We start from the raw sequence: 10,592 nt of genomic DNA, 5'->3' as shown, positions 1-10,592 counted from the left end.
ATGGGCAGTTTTAGGTCTTCATTGTTGAAGAGAACTTCCATATTGAATAAATCAAATATTTAGTACATATCTAAGTAAAAGCAAGGTATCATGCTAGGTGGGCAACTAGAAGGGGCAGTGGATAGAGTACAAGACCTGGAGTCAGGAAGACTCCTCTTCTTGAGTTCAAATCTGGCCTCAGACACTTAGTAGCTGTATGACCCTGGGCAAGTCATTTATCCCTATTTGCCTCAATTTCCTTATCTGTAAGATGAGCTGAAGAAGGAAACTGCAAACTACTTCTGCCAAAAGAAAAATGGAGTCACAAAAAGTTAGACATGATTAAACAACAACAATTGTGCTAGGTAATGGGGATATGAAGACAAAAAAAAAAGCAATCTCTGCCCTCGAAAACCTTATACTCTGCTGGGGGGGGATAATATGTACGTAGGTAAGTAATACATAATGTGTGTTTTTCCAAATATACAAAGTTAATACCAAATATTGGGAGGGAGCGCTAATAGTGATTAAGGGGATCAGATCTTTGTAGGAGCTGGTGAACTGCACCTCAGAGACAGTGAGGGCTTCCAAGAGGTTAGGGTGAAAAAGAAGAACATTCTGGTCGCAAGGAAAATTTTTGCAAAGTCCCAGAGGAATCAGCAACATGTTTCATCACCAGGCACATGGCAGATAAAGAGGGTAGAAGCAACGAAGAAAAGTCCATTAAAATCCCTGCTTTCTGCATCTGTGGGTTTCACCTGACAAGAAGGCAGGTGCTCTAGCCAGATTCCCAGGACTCCGAGAGTTTCCATTCAGCACTCAGAGCTCATCAACCCTGAAGATTTTCAGCAGCTCCTTCTCTCCATCCTTCCCTGATTGGCAACTGCTGACAAACCCTGCCGTGCCCTTCCTCGCTAGAGAATGATTGCGGCACTGTCTGGGATAGATTTATTCTCTGAGAATGGATCTCCCAAAATACACGATATTTATGTTTGTTTTGATGGCAATAAATCTTAATACATGTAATGAAAGCAGAGAGCTGGCTTAGAAGAGTTATAATTTCTCCTGTTTACATCAAACACACACAGTCAGCCTCACTAGAGCTTCCTTATTACAATTTCAAATGCATCCAGAGATTTGAATCTACAGTGCTTTAATCCCCATCAATTCTCCCTTCTCTCCAAATCCAAGGAGGGAATTCATTGGAAACCACAGGCAGGCATTAGCAATGGAATGGCAAAGGATGGAGAGAGATAAGGAAGGGTGAAGCAGCCTGGTATTGTGAAAATGGTGATAGATCTGGAGACAGAGGACTGAGGTTTGCTTTGTGTCTTACCACCTGGGTGACCTTGGGATAGCTGTTTCAATTGACAAGCATTGATTTGACACAGGGGTCCATGCATAGATTTCAAGCACTCCATGAACTTGAACGGAGAAAACAATTACATCTTTATTTTCACTAACCTTGAAATGAAATTAACCATTTATTTTGATGATAATTTTATCCTTTTTTTAGTTTTATTTATTTACTTTTAATTTATGGAATAAAACAAGCATTTCCATAACACTATAATAAAAAAGATAATTGCACATGCAACTGTAAATCTGTTATGTTCAACTTGCTATTCCTTTTAAATATATAACAAAGGTACTATGTACATTTTTTTCCTTTTTTCCCCTCCCCTCTCCCAACCTAGGGATGACTACCATTAGACACAAATCTCTGTGTGTATGTGTGTGTGTATGTAAAGTCATTCTATACATACTTCTATTTGTCAGTTCTTTCTCTGGATGTAGATCGCATCTTCATACATCCTTTGTACTTAATTTGGATATTTTTAATATTCAAAATAACTTATTTTTTCAAAATCATTCTTGAAACAACAGTGCTGTCATTGTATACAATGTTCTCTTGGTTCTGCTCATTTTGCTCTTCATTATTTCATGCAAGTCTATCCATGCTTTTCTAAGATCATCACAGTCATCATTCTTAAAGCAAAGTAGTATTCCATCATAATCATGTACCACAACTTGTTTAGCCTTTATAAACATAATTTTTTAAAAAACAACCTAGTCATTATGATCTACAGGCTTTAGCAGATTATCAGTTGAGTCCATCTCTCTCTCACATATACACACAAAGTTAAGGACCCCTGCCCTAGTTTCAAAGAATAAAACAATCCTAGTTTCAAGGCCCATTCTAACAGGGAGACAAGCTATCCATATATTATACAGAATAAACCTAAAGAGAATAAATACAGATGAGTTCAATTCAAGTTAGTTTTTTTTGGGGGGGGGGAGGCAATAGCAGTTGGGAGCAATCAGGAGAGGCTTCATGGAGGTGGTCCTTGAGCTGCATCTTGAAGGAAGAGAGGGAGTCATAAGGTAGAGGTGAGGGAGTGCATTGGAGGCTTGGCAGTTTCACCCACCTTGGCCTCAGTTTCCTTATCCGTATAATGAGGGGTCAAACTAAGTGACCTCTAAGGTCCCTTCCAATGATTCATTTGGAAGAGCAGATCAAAGACTTTTTCTGTCACTAGGTGGCAAGGGGTCCGGAGCTGCCCAGCTCCATGTCCCAGGGCCTGGCCGGCAGACTGGACTCCCCCACCAGCTCCCACTCCCAACCTATTTCCTATCTCCTCCACAGCCAGACTGCACCAATTCTCAGCCAGGGTGCATAGAACAGGTCCATCTGGAGTTAAAGGGTTCTCACCAATCCTCAATTTCATGGATATCTGGCCTCTCTGAAAGAGAAAGTGAAAATAATAGGTTATCAGCCGCTGGCAGTTTCCTTCCCTCCTAGCCCCCTCACCCCAATCTTATTTTCCAGTTACCTGAGAAAGCTGCTTACCCCTGTGTCATGCTGAATTTTCAGAAAGCACCCACTCCTCAACCTTAATGCACTCAAAACCCCTTCCCTTATCCCTCCTTGCAGCACAGATGTGAACTTGGAGATTTTCCTAGAACCCCAGGTCTCTGAAATCCCAACTGACTGGAGCAGAATCAGAAAGTCTTATCCTCCGCACTCCAGGGAGCGGCTTTGTCAACTCAAAGGGGTTTGTGAGCTTTCAGATGTTTTCCAAATGATCCAGATGATGTGGAGATTCATTGAACCATAGCATTGATAAGCCAGGCCAAACACTTTAACTGACAAATATACAGCACAGAGCAACGGAAAGATCCTGGACTCTAAAGCTACAAGAACATGGGTTCAAACCTCTGACTCCCACTACCCAAAGTGTCATAATTTCCTTGAACTCTAAATTGCTCATCTGTAAAATGAATGTATCAGTCTAGATCAGAGGTTCTTGGCCTTTTTGTGTCCTGGACCCGACATTGAGCAGGCTGAAGTCCACGGACCCCTTCTAGAAGCGGAGGGGTACAGTGGATAGAGCAGTGGGCCTGAAGTCAAGAAAACCTGAGTTCAAATTTGGTCTCAGAAACTTACTTGTTGTTTGACCCTGGGAAAGTTATTTAACCTCTGTTTGTCTCAGTTTCCTCATCTGTAACATGGGGGTGATAACAACACCCACCTCACAGAGTTGTGAGGATCAAATGAGATAATATTTATAAAGTACTTAGCATAATGCCTGACACATGGTAATGGATATATAAATGTTTATTCCCTTCTCAGACTCATTTTTTTAAATGCTTAGAATAAAATGTGCAAGATTACCAAGGAAACCAATTATACTAAAATACAGTTATCAAAATGCCTTTAAAAGCAGCAACAAGCTTCTTTAAGTCAAGAACCCCTGGGATGGCCATTGAGGTCCATTCCTACTCAAAGTCTGTATACCCATAGTCATCAGGTTATGGGATTGAGGCCTGGAGGAGAACTTAGCAATGATCTCATCTAACCTCCTTGTTTTACAGATGAGGAAACTGAGGCCCAGAGAGAAGAAGTGATTTGCCCAAGGTCACATAGGTAGTAAGTAGAAAAACTTGGATAGGGTTCAGGTCTTCTGACTCCAAATCCAAGTACTGTAATCACTAAAATTAATCATTAATTCACAAGCATTAATTAAATGTTTATTATGTATCAGGCACTAGGTTAAACCATTCAGATATCAAAAAGAAAAGGAATTAAGGAAGAAAGGAAAGAAAAAGAGAAAGAAGGAAAAAAGGAAGGAAAAAGGGAGAGAAGGAGGAAGGTAGAAAGGAAGGAAAGGGAAGGAAGGAAGGAAGGAAGGAAGGAAGGAAGGAAGGAAGGAAGGAAGGAAGGAAGGAAGGAAGGAAGGAAGGAAGGAAGGAAGGAAGGAAGGAAGGAAAAAAAGTTCCTGCCCTCAAGGAGCTTACATTCTAACAGGTACATAAATAACTATATACAAGCCCCTTCTCTGTCTAATCCATAACTCAAATAGATTGTCCTAAAGTACTTCTGACCATATTACTCCCCTATTCAAAAGGTTTCAGGGACTCACTGTTGCCTCTAGCATAAAATACAAATGTCTCTGGGGTTTAAAGCTAGTCAGAAGTCGATTCTCACCTATTTCTCCCAGGCTAATTACATATTACTAGCCCCAATGCACACTATGCTCCAGATAAATAAGCTTATTTGATGCTCCCTATTTGATACTCCATCTCCCACCTGTGTGCTGATGCCCCAGGCCTGGAATGCTCTTTCTCCTCACCTTGGAACTTCTAAGTTCCTTCAAGGCTCAGGTCAAATATCACTTCCTACAAAAGGTCTTTCCTGATCCTCCCAGGTTTTAGTGTCTCAGCAATCTGAAATTATTTTTTACTTACTTTGTGTGTGTAGAGGAGTTCATCTTTGACCAACCCCACAGACCAGAAATCCCAGAATGTAATCATAACATTACAATCCATGTGGTGCAGTGGCCTTATTCCATTACCAAGGCTACCCACTCTATATGCACAGGAGAATCCCATCTTATCTCCTCCAACAGATTTCCCCCTCTGTCATCCCCATTTTTAATCTTTCCCTGTCTAATGGATTATTTCCTACTAACTACAAACCATGCCATGTCTCCCCATCCTTAGCAAACACACACTTGATCCTTCTAGCCCTAAATATTTATATCCTACATCTCTTCTGCCCTCTGTGGCTAAACTCCTCGAAAAAGTCTTTTAGGATAGGTGCCTCAACTCCCTCTCTTTCTTAACCCCTTGTAATCCTGCTCATGACCTCATCATTACTCCACCAAAATTGCTCCCTCCAAAGTTACCAATAGTCTCTTAATTGCCCAACCCAATTACCTTTTCTCAATCCTCATTCTCCATGACAATGTTCCAGCCTTTGACACTGCTGATCACTCTCTCCTTGATACTTTTTCTCTTTAGGTTTTTGGGACATCAAAAGCTCTCTCCGGCTTCTTTCTCTTCCTACCTATCTGACTGACTACTTCTTGGTCTCCTTTGCTGGATCCTCATCCAGATCATACCCTCTTAACTATATGTGTACAACCTAGTTCTATCCTGGGTCTTCTTCTCTTCTCCCTCTATATTACTTCACTTGATGTTCTCATCAGCTCCCACGGATTTAATTATCATCTCTATGCTGATGATTTTCAAATTTACTTATCCTTTCCCAACCTCTCAGCTGACCTTCAGTATGGCATCTCCAACTGCCTTTCAATCATCTCAAACTATATGTCCAGTATACATCTTAAACCTCCAAAATGGAACTCATTATCTTTCCCCCTAAACCCTCCCGACACCTTTCTACCTTCCCTATTACTGTAGAAGGCAACACCATCCTCCTAGTTCCTCAGGCTCACAACCTAGGAAGCATTCCAGATTCCCCCCTAGTCTCCCCACCATATTCAATATGTTGACAAGATCAATTGATTTCACCTTTGCAAAATCTGTTGAATATGCCTCTGTCTCTTCTCTGGCCTTGCCACCTGTCTGTGACAGTCCCTTATCAACTCACACTGGGATTATTGTAATAGCCTGCTAGTGGGTCTGCCTGCCTAAAGTCTCTCCCCTTTCCAATGCATTGACTAAATTGATTTTATTAAAGTGCAGGTCCAACCATGTCACTCATCCCCCAATCAATAAATTGTAGTAGCTCCCTGTCACCTTTAGAATCAAATACAAAATCCTCTGTCATTCAATGCCCTTCCTAACCTAGTCTCCTCCTACTTTTCCAGTCTTCTTACATTTCTATTCCCCACAGGTACTCTTTGACCCAATGACACTGGTCTTCCTACTCTTCATAACCTCCATCTCTCATTGCTGGGCATTTTCTCTGGCTGGCTGTCTCCCACATCTAGATGCCCTCCTTTCTCATCCTTGCCTTCTGGCTTCCCTGGCATCCCTCAAGTCCCAATTAAAATCCTATCATTTACTAGAAGCTTTCCCTAACCCTCTTAATACTAGTGCCTTTTGTTAATTATTACCTATTTATCCTACATATAACCTGCTTAAACATATCTGTTTGGTGTCTCTCCCATTAGATCGTAAACTTCCTGAGAGCAGGAACTCTTTGCCTCTTTTTATATCCTCAGTGCTCAGCACAAGTGCCTGGCATATAGTAAGCACTTAATAAAAGTTTATTGATTAATCAACTAACTGACAAGCTGTTAATGAGGGATTTGACTAATTGTAAAGACTTATCTATTCCCTGATAAACTTTACAGATATTTTTTAAAGGTCACCTTGGGGCATGCCCATCTTCTTTCAGCCAATGGGATTTCCTTTTCTGATTCCCTCAAAGAAAAGTGGCCACTTCTCATAAAGATTTTCTGAGTGAATCAGAAGGGGCAATCCCATTGGCCGAAAGGTGACCTTTAAAAAATAGTCATTCCAGGATGGGAAACGTTCCAAATAGGAGACTTCTGGGGGAGAGAATTTCTTTCTCCTCCCCTATCCAACCCCCCCCCCCCCATACATTAATCCTATGGCTTTGAAGCAAGCTACTCAACCAGCAGAAGACACTTAACCCAACAGAGAGTAGAAACAAATACTCCAGACAGACAAGTATTTAGAGAAGTCATCATTCAAGGACAGAGGCAGGTTTGAGGAATTAAGACCTCAGCTGGGGGAAGAAAGGTGTGGGCGAGGGGGGGGGAGGGAGGGAAAGAAAGGGGGCCAGGAAGGGAGAGAGAGAGAGAGAGAGAGAGAGAGAGATGGGAGGGTGTATTAATAGGATTTAGTGAGGTTCAGATTCGCTCCTATAAATGACACTCTCCAATGCACCAGAAAATAATAGGAAATAGATAATTTATTTAGAAGAAGCAAAGCACAGATAGTTTGAATTTGCATAGGAAGCATAAATAATAAGAACAATCAATAATATAGCACCGATCAAGAGAGTCGGTAATGGAAGAGAATACATCACCAATTCAAGGGAACCTCCAAAGTCAATCAACGGCTGGGAGCCCCGTTGCAGCCTGTACAAACTTGAATTGTGTAAAGATTTTCCCGGGCGAAGCGTCCTTCCCGCGGGTGAGGCTCAGCGGGCTTACAGGACGCAGTGTTTTTATATTGTTCTAAACAAAGAAGGCTTGGGGCCAAGAAGCCCTTTTTGATGCTTGCGCTATTCATGGTTTGTCCAATACACATCTGACCTTAGCCACGCTCCCATCCGCCTGAGGCTTGGTATTTTGTTTTTTAATAACATCACGTCTCACAAGGAGAGGAGCCAACCCTCCATGTCAACGTGACCTAGGAATGGCTAGTTCCTGGAATGCTAGGCCAAGAACACTCAGGAGATATGGAACGGTCATGACCGAGATTTGAACTGAACCTATTTATTTGAGTGATCTTATTAATTTAAAGGGGAATTTCCAATTTCCATTTCAGAGGGAAGGGGAAAGGGAGAAGGAAAGAGGGGGAGGGAGGGACAGAGAGAAAGATAGAGACAGAGAGAGATGAAGAGAGAGAGAAAGGAATAGATAGAAGGAGGAAGAAAGAGGGAGGGAGAGAGAGAGAGACAGCTACAGACTTCAGACAGACCTAGCCTTGACAGTTGGGAGTCAAACAGCAAAGAAGAACAGATCCTGGGAGTGCAGCTGAAGAACCTTCCTTTAAAAAGTTACTGTACTTGTAATTGGGAAATATTTAACAAAACAAATAAAAATATATATTTTAAAAGATGTTGTTCCTGATGGGGAGGAAGTAAGCAACAACTCAACTAAGAGAGGAAGGACGTTGGCCTCCCAGGACTGGAATCATGAATTGCCTTGGCAACATATTTCACTACCATTGTATTCTAAGCCAGTGCCCAGCCTTCCCCAAAGTCCCATGTGTATTAGAGGAAGAATATGCCCCAGGTTCGAGGGAGGAGGAATATTTGTAGCTACTGTTCTTATGACTGCATCTTAAGGAGCGCCTAAGCAGCAGAGGCAATGGGTAGAGTGCTGGGCCTAGAGTCAGGAATATCCAAGTTCAAATCCAGCCTCAGGCACTTATTAGCTGTGAGCCTGGGAAAATCACTTAACCTCTGTTTGCCTCAGTTTCCTCAACTGTAAAATGAGGATAATAATAGCACCTACCTCCCAGAGTTGTGAGGATAAAATGAGATATGATAATATAACATGATAATATAAGCAGGGGGCAGCTAGGAGGCACAGTGGATAGAGCACTGGCCCTGAAGTCAGGAGTGCTTGAGTTCAAATCTGGCCTCAGACCAAACACTTGGCACTTACTAGCTGTATGACCCTGGGCAAGTCACTTAACCCCAATTGCCTAAAAATAATGATGACAATAATAATAATAATAATAATATAAGCATTTAGCACAGTACATGGCATATAGTAGGTACCATATAAATGTTAGCTACCACTACCAGTACTACTACTACTGCTGCTGCTACTACTACTAACTATTACTACTACTATTAGTAGGAGAATATGCCCCAGGTTTAAAAGAGGAGGAATATTTGTACCTACTCTTTTTATGAAGCCATCTCATTAAATGCCTTAAGCAGCTGGGGGAGGGGGGAAGGGCAGAATTTGGGGCCTGGAGTAAGGAAGACCTGAGTTCAAATCCAGCCTTTGACACAAATTAGCTGTATGATTATGGAGAAGTCACTTAACTGCTGAGTGCTTCAGTTTGTAAAAACGGGGATCGTAATAGTACCTACTCACAGGGCTATTGTGAGGATCACATGAGATAATATATGTAAAGCACTGAGCACAGCACCTGGCACACAATAGGCAATTTTTAAAAAATTTCTTCTTCTCTTCCCCAAAAGCTCATTTTGGCCAGTAGCTGATTGTTCATGGGAATCACACTGGTGGGGGCTCATGAGCTCCGGTTAAAAGAATAGCCACCTGAAGGGTACTCTAGAACCTGATGTTGCAGCCACTCCTTGGGGGCCCAACCTGTGAGTGCTTTTCCAAGTTGGGAATTTTTCACCAAGTAATCTGTAAAAGTCACCATATCTAGAGCCCATTTCTTCATGTGTACATCAACAATTAAACACACTCTCCTCTTCCATGAACATCTAATCCTTTGTGCATAATACCTTCTCAAAAAAAAAAAAATCTGGGGATCTCAATCGACAGCAAGCTCAATATGAGTCAACAATGAGATGTGATAGCCAAAAGAGCTCATATGAACTTTGGCTGCATTAAGAAAGGAAATGGGCCCAGGAAAAAAAAAAAAAAGAGAGAGGGTTGGTGGTCTTTCTGTGTCCTGGCTTGGTCAGACCACATATCTAGAGCACTGAGCTCATTTCTGGGCACCAAAGTTTGGGAATGTAACAAGCCGGAGTGTGTCCAAGGAACAGTGACAAAATAGATGAGAAGACTAGAGACCATGCTATTTTGAAGACCGGTTGGATGTCCTGAGACTGTTAAGCCTGGAGAAAAGAAATAGGAAAGACAACAATAGCTGTCTTCAGGTTCGCACAAGGCTGCCATAGGGCAGGGGAATTAGTCTGGTTCTGCTTAAGCCTAGATGACAGAATTTAGAGTAATGGGTCGTAGTTGCCTTGGGGCAGATTTAATCTTTCTGGCAATTAGAGTCATCCAAAGGTAGAAGCAGCTGCCTCAGGAGGTAGTGAAGTGCCCACCTTAATTTAAGCTTTCAATTAGAAGCTGGATGTTCACTCACTGGAGATATTGGAAAAGAGATTTTTGATCTGGTCTAGGTGGGACCAGAGGGCCTCTGAGACCCTTTCCAATGCTGAGATTTTGTGATTCTGTGAAAAGAACGGACTATGGAGGCCCAGTGCTTCTCCACCAGTGACATGATGAGGATGCCTTCCCACGAAGATTGTCTCTACTTTACCCTGCTGTACATATCTTCTAATTGCATCCGTATCGTCTCCTCCATTAGACTGAGGGCTTCTCATGAGGGCAGAGTATGTTTTTTGTATCGTCAGTGTTTAGCACGGTGACTGGCACATACTAGGTGTGTGATCAATGCTTGTTAACTTGGTATGAGGCTGCATTCACAAGAGGAACTGCCTGTGGGATCTCGGAGTCGCAGGATCAACAGGAAGTCTAGGAACATCACAGTGGGATCCCTGAAAAAGAGTTGGGGGTGAAGGATGGGGAGCTGGTAAGTGACCAGGAGAAAGAGGAGCCCATAATTCTGGATTGTGGCGTAGAGCAGACCAAGGGAAATGTCAGCCTTTGGGACTGGCTAGAGGCAGAAATAAAGGATAATTGATGTAATCAGGTAGCTTCTGGTAAGTC

At 42.2% G+C, this 10,592-nt stretch overlaps 1 long non-coding RNA gene across 1 annotated transcript; it reads right to left on the bottom strand.

Moving 5' to 3' along the window:
* Positions 1-1,444: 1,444 nt before the first annotated feature.
* Positions 1,445-7,737, bottom strand: LOC144457115 (uncharacterized). Its single transcript, XR_013486459.1, has 2 exons — positions 7,286-7,737; positions 1,445-2,723 (listed from the first exon to the last, which is right to left on the bottom strand). It is a non-coding gene; the product is annotated as an uncharacterized LOC144457115 (long non-coding RNA).
* Positions 7,738-10,592: the final 2,855 nt, after the last annotated feature.

This window comes from Phascolarctos cinereus, unplaced genomic scaffold (assembly GCF_003287225.1).
Source record: "Phascolarctos cinereus isolate Bilbo 61053 unplaced genomic scaffold, phaCin_HiC Scaffold_4;HRSCAF=312, whole genome shotgun sequence".
Lineage (NCBI taxonomy): Eukaryota > Metazoa > Chordata > Mammalia > Diprotodontia > Phascolarctidae > Phascolarctos > Phascolarctos cinereus.
This window is presented reverse-complemented; position numbering and strand designations above follow the sequence as displayed.